Source organism: Triturus cristatus, chromosome 1_1 (genome assembly GCF_964204655.1).
Source record: "Triturus cristatus chromosome 1_1, aTriCri1.1, whole genome shotgun sequence".
Lineage (NCBI taxonomy): Eukaryota > Metazoa > Chordata > Amphibia > Caudata > Salamandridae > Triturus > Triturus cristatus.
Window position 1 is genome coordinate 219332196 of NC_140579.1, and position 13385 is coordinate 219345580.

Genomic DNA, 13385 nt, shown 5'->3' on the forward strand with positions numbered 1-13385 from the left:
CACCATGCTGTTCCAGTTTGAACGCAGCCATATGCAAATCAGTCTTAACCCTGTGACTCATGGGTACAGTCCAGCCCGAACTGCCAAGCCAGGTCCTCCCTGGACTGAAAACAAGCATCCTATGTCTGGGTTCAGGGTTTCACCCCTCTCAGCCAGGATAGCTTGATTCCAGTGGCATGGAGAGCATGGGACCCACGTCTGGGCATACCCTTCCCACTCGAGGTCACAAATGCAAAAACAACAGTTGATGGACAGAATGCCGAACAGTGTCATACATTCACCCCAGTACAGAGACCTGGGCCTAAATCCATTTTTTTTTGCTCACCATGCCGTTCCAGTTTGTACCCAGCCATATGCAAATCAGTCTTGACCCTGTGCCTCATGTGTACAGTCTAGCCCGAACTGCCAAGCCAGGTCCTCCCTGGATTGGAAACAAGCATCCTAGGACCGGTATCAGGGTTTCACCCCTCTTCAGCCAGGATAGGTTGATTCCAGTGGCACGGAGAGCATGGGACCCACGTCTGGGCATACCCTTCCCACTCGGGGTGACAAAGGCAAAAACAACAGTTGATGGACAGAATGCAGAACAATGTCATACATTCACCCCAGTACAGAGATCTGGGCCTAAATACATCGTTTTTTTGCTCACCATGCCGTTCCAGTTTGAACCCAGCCATATGCAAATCAGTCTTAACTCTGTGCATCATGGGTACAGTCCAGCCCGAACTGCCAAGCAAGGTCCTCCCTGGACTGGAAACAAGCATCCTAGGACCGGTTTCAGGGTTTCATCCCTCTTCAGCCAGGATAGCTTGATTCCAGTGGCATGGAGAGCATGGGACCCATGTCTGGGCATACCCTTTCCACTCGGGGTGACAAATGCAAAAACAACAGTTGATAGAAAGAATGCAGAACAATGTCATTCATTCACCCCAGTAGAGAGATCTGGGCCTAAATACATCGATTTTTTGCTCACAATGCCGTTCCAGTTTGAACCCAGCCATATGCAAATCAGTCTTGACCCTGTGCCTCATGGGTACAGTCCAGCCCAAACTACTGGGAACAAGCATCCTAGGACCGGTTTCAGGGTTTCAACTCTCTTCAGCCAGGATAGCTTGATTCCAGTGGCATGGAGAGCATGGGACCCATGTCTGGCCATACCCTTCCCACTCGGGGTGACAAATGCAAAAACAACAGTTGATAGACAGAATGCAGAACAATGTCATGCATTCACCCCAGTAGAGAGATCTGGGCCTAAATCCATCGTTTTTTGCTCACAATGCTGTTCCAGTTGGAACCCAGCCATATGCAAATCAGTCTTGACCCTGTGACTCATGGGTACAGTCCAGCCCGAACTGCCAAGCCAGGTCCTCCCTGCACTGGAAACAAGCATCCTAGGACCAGTTTCAGGGTTTCACCCCTCTTCAGCCAGGATAGCTTGATTCCAGTGGCATGGATAGCATGGGACCCACGTCTGGACATACCCTTCCCACTCGGGGTGACAAATGCAAAAACAACAGTTGATGGACAGAATGCAGAACAATGTCATACATTCACCCTAGTACAGAGATCTGGGCCTAATTCCATTGTTTATTTGCTCACCATGCCGTTCCAGTTTGAACCCAGCCATATGCAAATCAGTCTTGACCCTGTGCCTCATTGGTACAGTCCAGCCCGAACTGCCAAGTCAGGTCCTCCCTGGACTGGAAACAAGCATCCTAGGACCAGTTTCAGGGTTTCACCCCTCTTCAGCCAGGATAGCTTGATTCCAGTGACATGGAGAGCATTGGACCCATGTCTGGGCATACCCTTCCCACTGGGGGTGACAAATGCAAAAACAACAGTTGATAGACAGAATGCAGAACAATGTCATGCATTCACCCCAGTAGAGAGATCTGGGCCTAAATCCATCGTTTTTTTGCTCACAATGCCGTTCCAGTTTGAACCCAGCCATATGCAAATCAGTCTTGACCCAGTGCCTCATGGGTACAGTCCAGTCCGAACTGCCAAGCCAGGTCCTCCCTGCACTGGAAACAAGCATCCTAGGACCGGTTTCAGGGTTTTACCCCTCTTCAGCCAGGCTAGCTTGATTGCCTTGGAATGGAGAGCATGGGACCCACATCTGGGCATACCCTTCCCACTCGGGGTGACAAATGCAAAAACAACAGTTGATAGACGAAATACAGAACAATGTCATACATTCACCCCAGTACAGAGATCTGGGCCTAAATCCATTGATATTTTGCTCACCATGCTGTTCCAGTTTGAACGCAGCCATATGCAAATCAGTCTTAACCCTGTGACTCATGGGTACAGTCCAGCCCGAACTGCCAAGCCAGGTCCTCCCTGGACTGAAAACAAGCATCCTATGTCTCGGTTCAGGGTTTCACCCCTCTCAGCCAGGATAGCTTGATTCCAGTGGCATGGAGAGCATGGGACCCACGTCTGGGCATACCCTTCCCACTCGAGGTCACAAATGCAAAAACAAAAGTTGATGGACAGAATGCCGAACAGTGTCATACATTCACCCCAGTACAGAGATCTGGGCCTAAATCCATTGTTTTTTTGCTCACCATGCCGTTCCAGTTTGTACCCAGCCATATGCAAATCAGTCTTGACCCTGTGCCTCATGTGTACAGTCTAGCCCGAACTGCCAAGCCAGGTCCTCCCTGGATTGGAAACAAGCATCCTAGGACCGGTATCAGGGTTTCACCCCTCTTCAGCCAGGATAGGTTGATTCCAGTGGCACGGAGAGCATGGGACCCACGTCTGGGCATACCCTTCCCACTCGGGGTGACAAAGGCAAAAACAACAGTTGATGGACAGAATGCAGAACAATGTCATACATTCACCCCAGTACAGAGATCTGGGCCTGAATACATCGTTTTTTTGCTCACCATGCCGTTCCAGTTTGAACCCAGCCATATGCAAATCAGTCTTAACCCTGCGCATCATGGGTACAGTCCAGCCCGAACTGCCAAGGAAGGTCCTCCCTGGAATGGAAACAAGCATCCTAGGACCGGTTTCAGGGTTTCATCCCTCTTCAGCCAGGATAGCTTGATTCCAGTGGCATGGAGAGCATGGGACCCATGTCTGGGCATACCCTTTCCACTCGGGGTGACAAATGCAAAAACAACAGTTGATAGAAGGAATGCAGAACAATGTCATTCATTCACCCCAGTAGAGAGATCTGGGCCTAAATACATCGATTTTTTGCTCACAATGCCGTTCCAGTTTGAACCAAGCCATATGCAAATCAGTCTTGACCCTGTGCCTCATGGGTACAGTCCAGCCCGAACTGCCAAGCCAGGTCCTCCCTGCAATGGAAACAAGCGTCCTAGGACCAGTTTCAGGGTTTCACCCCTCTTCAGCCAGGATAGCTTAAATCCAGTGGCATGGAGAGCATGGGACCCATGTCTGGGCATACCCTTCCCACTCGGGGTGACAAATGCAAAAACAACAGTTGAGAGACAGAATGCAGAACTATGTCATGCATTCACCCCAGTAGAGAGATCTGGGCCTAAATCCATCATTTTTTTGCTCACAATGCTGTTCCAGTTTGAACCCAGCCATATGCAAATCAGTCTTGACCCTGTGCCTCATGGGTACAGTCCAGCCCGAACTACTGGGAACAAGCATCCTAGGACCGGTTTCAGGGTTTCAACTCTCTTCAGCCAGGATAGCTTGATTCCAGTGGCATGGAGAGCATGGGACCCATGTCTGGCCATACCCTTCCCACTCGGGATGACAAATGCAAAAACAACAGTTGATAGACAGAATGCAGAACAATGTCATGCATTCACCCCAGTAGAGAGATCTGGGCCTAAATCCATCGTTTTTTGCTCACAATGCTGTTCCAGTTGGAACCCAGCCATATGCAAATCAGTCTTGACCCTGTGACTCATGGGTACAGTCCAGCCCGAACTGCCAAGCCAGGTCCTCCCTGCACTGGAAACAAGCATCCTAGGACCGGTTTCAGGGTTTCACCCCTCTTCAGCCAGGATAGCTTGATTCCAGTGGCATGGATAGCATGGGACCCACGTCTGGACATACCCTTCCCACTCGGGGTGACAAATGCAAAAACAACAGTTGATGGACAGAATGCAGAACAATGTCATACATTCACCGCAGTACAGAGATCTGGGCCTAATTCCATTGTTTTTTTGCTCACCATACCGTTCCAGTTTGAACCCAGCCATATGCAAATCAGTCTTAACCCTGTGGCTCATGGATACAGTCCAGCCCGAACTGCCAAGCCAGGTCCTCCCTGGACTGGAAACAAGCATCCTAGGACCAGGTTCAGGGTTTCACCCCTCTCAGCCAGGATACCTTGATTCCAGTGGCATGGAGAGCATGGGACCCATGTCTGGGCATACCCTTCCCACTCGGGGTGACAAATGCAAAAACAACAGTTGATGGACAGAATGAAGAACAATGTCATACATTCACCCCAGTACAGAGATCTGTGCCTAAATCCATTGTTTGTTTGCTCACCATGCCGTTCCAGATTGAACGCAGCCATATGCAAATCAGTCTTGACCCTGTGCCTCTTGGGGACAGTCCAGACCAAACTGCCATGCCAGGTCATCCCTGGACTGGAAACAAGCATCCTAGGACCAGTTTCTGGGTTTCACCCCTCTTCAGCCAGGATAGCTTGATTCCAGTGACATGATGAGCATGGGACCCACGTCTGGGCATATCCTTCCCACTCGGGTGACAAATGCAAAAACAACAGTTGATGGACAGAATGCAGAACAATGTCATACATTCACCCCAGTACAGAGATCTGGTGCCTAAATCCATAGTTTTTTGCTCACCATGCCGTTCCAGTTTGAACCCAGCCATATGCAAATCAGTCTTGACCCAGTGCCTCATGGGTACAGTCCAGTCCGAACTGCCAAGCCAGGTCCTCCCTGCACTGGAAACAAGCATCCTAGGACCGGTTTCAGGGTTTCACCCCTCTTCAGCCAGGCTAGCTTGATTCCAGTGGAATGGAGAGCATGGGACCCACGTCTGGGCATACCCTTCCCACTCGGGGTGACAAATGCAAAAACAACAGTTGATGGACAGAATGCAGAACAATGTCATACATTCACCCCAGTACAGAGATCTGGGCCTAAATCCATTGATATTTTGCTCACCATGCTGTTCCAGTTTGAACGCAGCCATATGCAAATCAGTCTTAACACTGTGACTCATGGGTACAGTCCAGCCCGAACTGCCAAGCCAGGTCCTCCCTGGACTGAAAACAAGCATCCTATGTCTGGGTTCAGGGTTTCACCCCTCTCAGCCAGGATAGCTTGATTCCAGTGGCATGGAGAGCATGGGACCCACGTCTGGGCATACCCTTCCCACTCGAGGTCACAAATGCAAAAACAACAGTTGATGGACAGAATGCCGAACAGTGTCATACATTCACCCCAGTACAGAGATCTGGGCCTAAATCCATTTTTTTTTGCTCACCATGCCGTTCCAGTTTGTACCCAGCCATATGCAAATCAGTCTTGACCCTGTGCCTCATGTGTACAGTCTAGCCCGAACTGCCAAGCCAGGTCCTCCCTGGATTGAAAACAAGCATCCTAGGACCGGTATCAGGGTTTCACCCCTCTTCAGCCAGGATAGGTTGATTCCAGTGGCACGGAGAGCATGGGACCCACGTCTGGGCATACCCTTCCCACTCGGGGTGACAAAGGCAAAAACAACAGTTGATGGACAGAATGCAGAACAATGTCATACATTCACCCCAGTACAGAGATCTGGGCCTAAATACATCGTTTTTTTGCTCACCATGCCGTTCCAGTTTGAACCCAGCCATATGCAAATCAGTCTTAACCCTGTGCATCATGGGTACAGTCCAGCCCGAACTGCCAAGCAAGGTCCTCCCTGGACTGGAAACAAGCATCCTAGGACCGGTTTCAGGGTTTCATCCCTCTTCAGCCAGGATAGCTTGATTCCAGTGGCATGGAGAGCATGGGACCCATGTCTGGGCATACCCTTTCCACTCGGGGTGACAAATGCAAAAACAACAGTTGATAGAAAGAATGCAGAACAATGTCATTCATTCACCCCAGTAGAGAGATCTGGGCCTAAATACATCGATTTTTTGCTCACAATGCCGTTCCAGTTTGAACCCAGCCATATGCAAATCAGTCTTGACCCTGTGCCTCATGGGTACAGTCCAGCCCAAACTACTGGGAACAAGCATCCTAGGACCGGTTTCAGGGTTTCAACTCTCTTCAGCCAGGATAGCTTGATTCCAGTGGCATGGAGAGCATGGGACCCATGTCTGGCCATACCCTTCCCACTCGGGGTGACAAATGCAAAAACAACAGTTGATAGACAGAATGCAGAACAATGTCATGCATTCACCCCAGTAGAGAGATCTGGGCCTAAATCCATCGTTTTTTGCTCACAATGCTGTTCCAGTTGGAACCCAGCCATATGCAAATCAGTCTTGACCCTGTGACTCATGGGTACAGTCCAGCCCGAACTGCCAAGCCAGGTCCTCCCTGCACTGGAAACAAGCATCCTAGGACCAGTTTCAGGGTTTCACCCCTCTTCAGCCAGGATAGCTTGATTCCAGTGGCATGGATAGCATGGGACCCACGTCTGGACATACCCTTCCCACTCGGGGTGACAAATGCAAAAACAACAGTTGATGGACAGAATGCAGAACAATGTCATACATTCACCCTAGTACAGAGATCTGGGCCTAATTCCATTGTTTTTTTGCTCACCATACCATTCCAGTTTGAACCCAGCCATATGCAAATCAGTCTTAACCCTGTGCCTCATGGGTACAGTCCAGCCCGAACTGCCAAGCCAGGTCCTCCCTGGACTGGAAACAAGCATCCTAGGACCAGGTTCAGGGTTTCACACCTCTCAGCCAGGATACCTTGATTCCAGTGGCATGGAGAGCATGGGACCCATGTCTGGGCATACCCTTCCCACTCGGGGTGACAAATGCAAAAACAACAGTTGATGGACAGAATGAAGAACAATGTCATACATTCACCCCAGTACACAGATCTGTGCCTAAATCCATCGTTTGTTTGCTCACCATACCGTTCCAGATTGAACGCAGCCATATGCAAATCAGTCTTGACCCTGTGCCTCAAGGGGACAGTCCAGACCAAACTGCCATGCCAGGTCATCCCTGGACTGGAAACAAGCATCCTAGGACCAGTTTCTGGGTTTCAACCCTCTTCAGCCAGGATAGCTTGATTCCAGTGACATGGAGAGCATGGGACCCACGTCTGGGCATATCCTTCCCACTCGGGGTGACAAATGCAAAAACAACAGTTGAAGGACAGAATGCAGAACAATGTCATACATTCACCCCAGTACAGAGATCTGGGCCTAAATCCATAGTTTTTTGCTCACGATGCCATTCCAGTTTGAACCCAGCCATATGAAAATCAGTCTTGACCCTGTGCCTCATGGGTACAGTCCAGCCCGAACTGCCAAGCCAGGTCCTCCCTGGACTGGAAACAAGCATTCTATGACCGGTTTCAGGGTTTCACCCCTCTTCAGCCAGGATAGCTTGATTCCAGTGGCATGGAGAGCATGGGACCCAGGTCTGGACATACCCTTCCCACTCGGGGTGACAAAGGCAAAAACAACAGTTGATGGACAGAATACAGAACAATGTCATACATTCACCCCAGTACAGAGATCTGGGCATAAATCCATCGTTTTTTTGCTCACCATGCCGTTCCAGTTTGAACGCAGCCATATGCAAATCAGTCTAAACCCTGTGCCTCATTGGTACAGTCCAGCCCGAACTGCCAAGTCAGGTCCTCCCTGGACTGGAAACAAGCATCCTAGGATTGGTTTCAGGGTTTCACCCCTCTTCAGCCAGGATAGCTTGATTCCAGTGACATGGAGAGCATGGGACCCACGTCTGGGCATACCCTTCCCACTTGGGGTGACAAATGCAAAAACAACAGTTGATGGACAGAATGAAGAACAACGTCATACATTCACCCCAGTACAGAGATCTGTGCCTAAATCCATCGTTCTTTTGCTCACCATGCTGTTCCAGTTTGAACCCAGCCATATACAAATCAGTCTTGACCCTGTGCCTCATGGGTTAAGTCCAGCCCGAACTGCCAAGCCAGGTCCTTCCTGGACTTGAAACAAGCGTCCTAGGACCAGTTTCAGGGTTTCACCCCTCTTCAGCCAGGATAGCTTGAATCCAGTGGCATGGAGAGCATGGGACCCATGTCTGGGCATACCCTTCCCACTCGGGGTGACAAATGCAAAAACAACAGTTGATAGACAGAATGCAGAACTATGTCATGCATTCACCCCAGTAGAGAGATCTGGGCCTAAATCCATCTTTTTTTTGCTCCCAATGCCGTTCCAGTTTGGACCCAGCCATATGCAAATCAGTCTTGACCCTGTGCCTCATGGGTACAGTCCAGCCCGAACTACTGGTAACAAGCATCCTAGGACCGGTTTCAGGGTTTCAACTCTCTTCAGCCAGGATAGCTTGATTCCAGTGGCATGGAGAGCATGGGACCCATGTCTGGCAATACCCTTCCCACTCGGGGTGACAAATACAAAAACAACAGTTGATGGACAGAATGCAGAACAATGTCATACATTCACCCCAGTACAGAGATCTGGGCCTAAATCCATAGTTTTTTGCTCACGATGCCGTTCCAGTTGGAACCCAGCCATATGCAAATCAGTCTTGTCCCTGTGCCTCATGGGTACAGTCCAGCCCGAACTGCCAAGCCAGGTCCTCCCTGCACTGGAAACAAGCATCCTAGGACCGGTTTAGGGTTTCACCCCTCTTCAGCCAGGATAGCTTGATTCCAGTGGCATGGATAGCATGGGACCCACGTCTGGACATACCCTTCCCACTCGGGTGACAAATGCAAAAACAACAGTTGATGGACAGAATGCAGAGCAATGTCATGCATTCACCCCAGTACAGAGATCTGGGCCTAATTCCATTGTTTTTTTGCTCACCATACCGTTCCAGTTTGAACCCAGCCATATGCAAATCAGTCTTAACCCTGTGCCTCATGGGTAAAGTACAGCCCGAACTGCCAAGCCAGGTCCTCCCTGGACTGGAAACAAGCATCCTAGGACCGGGTTCAGGGTTTCACCCCTCTCAGGCAGGATACCTTGATTCCAGTAGCATGGAGAGCATGGGACCCATGTCTGGGCATACCCTTCCCACTTGGGGTGACAAATGCAAAAACAACAGTTGATGGACAGAATGAAGAACAATGTCATACATTCACCCCAGTACAGAGATCTGTGCCTAAATCCATCGTTTGTTTGCTCACCATGCCGTTCCAGATTGAACGCAGCCATATGCAAATCAGTCTTGACCCTGTGCCTCATGGGGACAGTCCAGACCAAACTGCCATGCCAGGTCATCCCTGGACTGGAAACAAGCATCCTAGGACCAGTTTCTGGGTTTCACCCCTCTTCAGCCAGGATAGCTTGATTCCAGTGACATGGAGAGCATGGGACCCACGTCTGGGCATTTCCTTCCCACTCGGGGTGACAAATGCAAAAACAACAGTTGATGGACAGAATGCAGAACAATGTCATACATTCACCCCAGTACAGAGATCTGGGCCTAAATCCATAGTTTTTTGCTCACGATGCCGTTCCAGTTTGAACCCAGCCATATGAAAATCAGTCTTGACCCTGTGCCTCATGGGTACAGTCCAGCCCGAACTGCCAAGCCAGGTCCTCCCTGGACTGGAAACAAGCATCCTATGACCGGTTTCAGGGTTTCACCCCTCTTCAGCCAGGATAGCTTGATTCCAGTGGCATGGAGAGCATGGGACCCACGTCTGGGCATACCCTTCCCACTCGGGGTGACAAAGGCAAAAACAACAGTTGATGGACAGAATGCAGAACAATGTCATACATTCACCCCAGTAGAGAGATCTGGGCCTAAATCCATCTTTTTTTGCTCACAATGCCGTTCCAGTTTGAACCCAGCCATATGCAAATCAGTCTTGACCCAGTGCCTCATGGGTTCAGTCTAGCCCGAACTGCTAAGCCAGGTCCTCCCTGGACTGGAAACAAGCATCCTAGGACCGGTTTCAGGGTTTCACCCCTCTTCAGCCAGGATAGCTTGATTCCAGTGACATGGAGAGCATGGGACCCATGTCTGGGCATACCCTTCCCACTCGGGGTGACAAAGGCAAAAACAACAGTTGATGGACAGAATGCAGAACAATGTCATACATTCACCCCTGTACAGAGATCTGGGCATAAATCCATCGTTTTTTTGCTCACCATGGCTCTCCAGTTTGAACCCAGCCATATGCAAATCAGTCTTGACCCTGTGCCTCATGGGTACAGTGCAGCCCGAACTGCCAAGTCAGGTCCTCCCTGGACTGGAAACAAGCATCCTAGGATCGGTTTCAGGGTTTCACCCCTCTTCAGCCAGGATAGCTTGATTCCAGTGACATGGAGAGCATGGGACCCACGTCTGGGCATACCCTTCCCACTCGGGGTGACAAATGCAAAAACAACAGTTGATGGACAGAATGAAGAACAATGTCATGCATTCACCCCAGTAGAGAGATCTGGGCCTAAATCCATCTTTTTTTTGCTCACAATGCCGTTCCAGTTTGAACCCAGCCATATGCAAATCAGTCATGACCCAGTGCCTCATGGGTACAGTCTAGCCCGAACTGCGAAGCCAGGTCCTCCCTGGACTGGAAACAAGCATCCTAGGACCGGTTTCAGGATTTCACCCCTCTTCAGCCAGGATAGGTTGATTCCAGTGGCACGGAGAGCATGGGACCCACGTCTGGGCATACCCTTCCCACTCTGGGTAACAAAGACAAAAACAACAGTTGATGGACAGAATGCAGAACAATGTCATACATTCACCCCAGTACAGAGATCTGGGCCTAAATCGATCGGTTTTTTGCTCACCATGCCGTTCCAGTTTGAACCCAGCCATATGCAAATCAGTCTTGACCCTGTGCCTCATGGATACAGTCCAGCCCGAAATGCCAAGCCGGGTCCTCCCTGGACTGGAAACAAGCATCCTAGTAACGGTTTCAGGGTTTCATCCCTCTTCAGCCAAGATACCTTGATTCCAGTGGCATGGAGAGAATGGGACCCATGTGTGGGCATACCCTTCCCACTGGGGGTGACAAATGCAAAAACAACAGTTGATGGACAGAATGCAGAATGATGTCATACATTCACCCCAGTACAGAGATCTGGGCCTAAATACATCGTTTTTTTGCTCACCATGCCGTTCCAGTTTGAACCCAGCCATATGCAAATCAGTCTTGACCCTGTGCCTCATGGGTACAGTCCAGCCGGAACTGCCAAGCAAGGTCCACCCTGGACTGGAAACAAGCATCCTAGGACCGGTTTCAGGGTTTCACCCCTCTTCAGCCAGGATAGCTTGATTCCAGTGGCATGGAGAGCATGGGACCCATGTCTGGGCATACCCTTCCCACTCGGGGTAACAAATGCAAAAACAGCAGTTGATAGACAGAATGCAGAACTATGTCATGCATTCACCCCAGTAGAGAGATCTGGGCCTAAATCCATCATTTCTTTGCTCACAATGCCGTTCCAGTTTGAACCCAGCCATATGCAAATCAGTCTTGACCTTGTGCCTCATGGGTACTGTCCAGCCCGAACTGCCAAGCCAGGTCCTCCCTGCACTGCAAACAAGCATCCTAGGACCAGTTTCAGGGTTTCAACTCTCTTCAGCCAGGATAGCTTGATTCCAGTGGCATGGAGAGCATGGGACCCACGTCTGGACATACCCTTCCCACTCGGGTGACAAATGCAAAAACAACAGTTGATGGACAGAATGCAGAGCAATGTCATACATTCACCCCAGTACAGAGATCTGGGCCTAATTCCATTGTTTTTTTGCTCACCATACCGTTCCAGTTTGAACCCAGCCATATGCAAATCAGTCTTAACCCTGTGCCTCATGGGTAAAGCCCAGCCCGAACTGCCAAGCCAGGTCCTCCCTGGACTGGAAACAAGCATCCTAGGACCGGGTTCAGGGTTTCACCCCTCTCAGCCAGGATACCTTGATTCCAGTAGCATGGAGAGCATGGGACCCATGTCTGGGCATACCCTTCCCACTTGGGGTGACAAATGCAAAAACAACAGTTGATGGACAGAATGAAGAACAATGTCATACATTCACCCCAGTACAGAGATCTGTGCCTAAATCCATCGTTTGTTTGCTCACCATGCCGTTCCAGATTGAACGCAGCCATATGCAAATCAGTCTTGACCCTGTGCCTCATGGGGACAGTCCAGACCAAACTGCCATGCCAGGTCATCCCTGGACTGGAAACAAGCATCCTAGGACCACTTTCTGGGTTTCACCCCTCTTCAGCCAGGATAGCTTGATTCCAGTGACATGGAGAGCATGGGACCCACGTCTGGGCATTTCCTTCCCACTCGGGGTGACAAATGCAAAAACAACAGTTGATGGACAGAATGCAGAACAATGTCATACATTCACCCCAGTACAGAGATCTGGGCCTAAATCCATAGTTTTTTGCTCACGATGCCGTTCCAGTTTGAACCCAGCCATATGAAAATCAGTCTTGACCCTGTGCCTCATGGGTACAGTCCAGCCCGAACTGCCAAGCCAGGTCCTCCCTGGACTGGAAACAAGCATCCTATGACCGGTTTCAGGGTTTCACCCCTCTTCAGCCAGGATAGCTTGATTCCAGTGGCATGGAGAGCATGGGACCCACGTCTGGGCATACCCTTCCCACTCGGGGTGACAAAGGCAAAAACAACAGTTGATGGACAGAATGCAGAACAATGTCATACATTCACCCCAGTAGAGAGATCTGGGCCTAAATCCATCTTTTTTTGCTCACAATGCCGTTCCAGTTTGAACCCAGCCATATGCAAATCAGTCTTGACCCAGTGCCTCATGGGTTCAGTCTAGCCCGAACTGCTAAGCCAGGTCCTCCCTGGACTGGAAACAAGCATCCTAGTACCGGTTTCAGGGTTTCACCCCTCTTCAGCCAGGATAGCTTGATTCCAGTGACATGGAGAGCATGGGACCCATGTCTGGGCAAACCCTTCCCACTCGGGGTGACAAAGGCAAAAACAACAGTTGATGGACAGAATGCAGAACAATGTCATACATTCACCCCAGTACAGAGATCTGGGCATAAATCCATCGTTTTTTTGCTCACCATGCCGTTCCAGTTTGAACCCAGCCATATGCAAATCAGTCTTGACCCTGTGCCTCATGGGTACAGTGCAGCCCGAACTGCCAAGTCAGGTCCTCCCTGGACTGGAAACAAGCATCCTAGGATCGGTTTCAGGGTTTCACCCCTCTTCAGCCAGGATAGCTTGATTCCAGTGACATGGAGAGCATGGGACCCACGTCTGGGCAT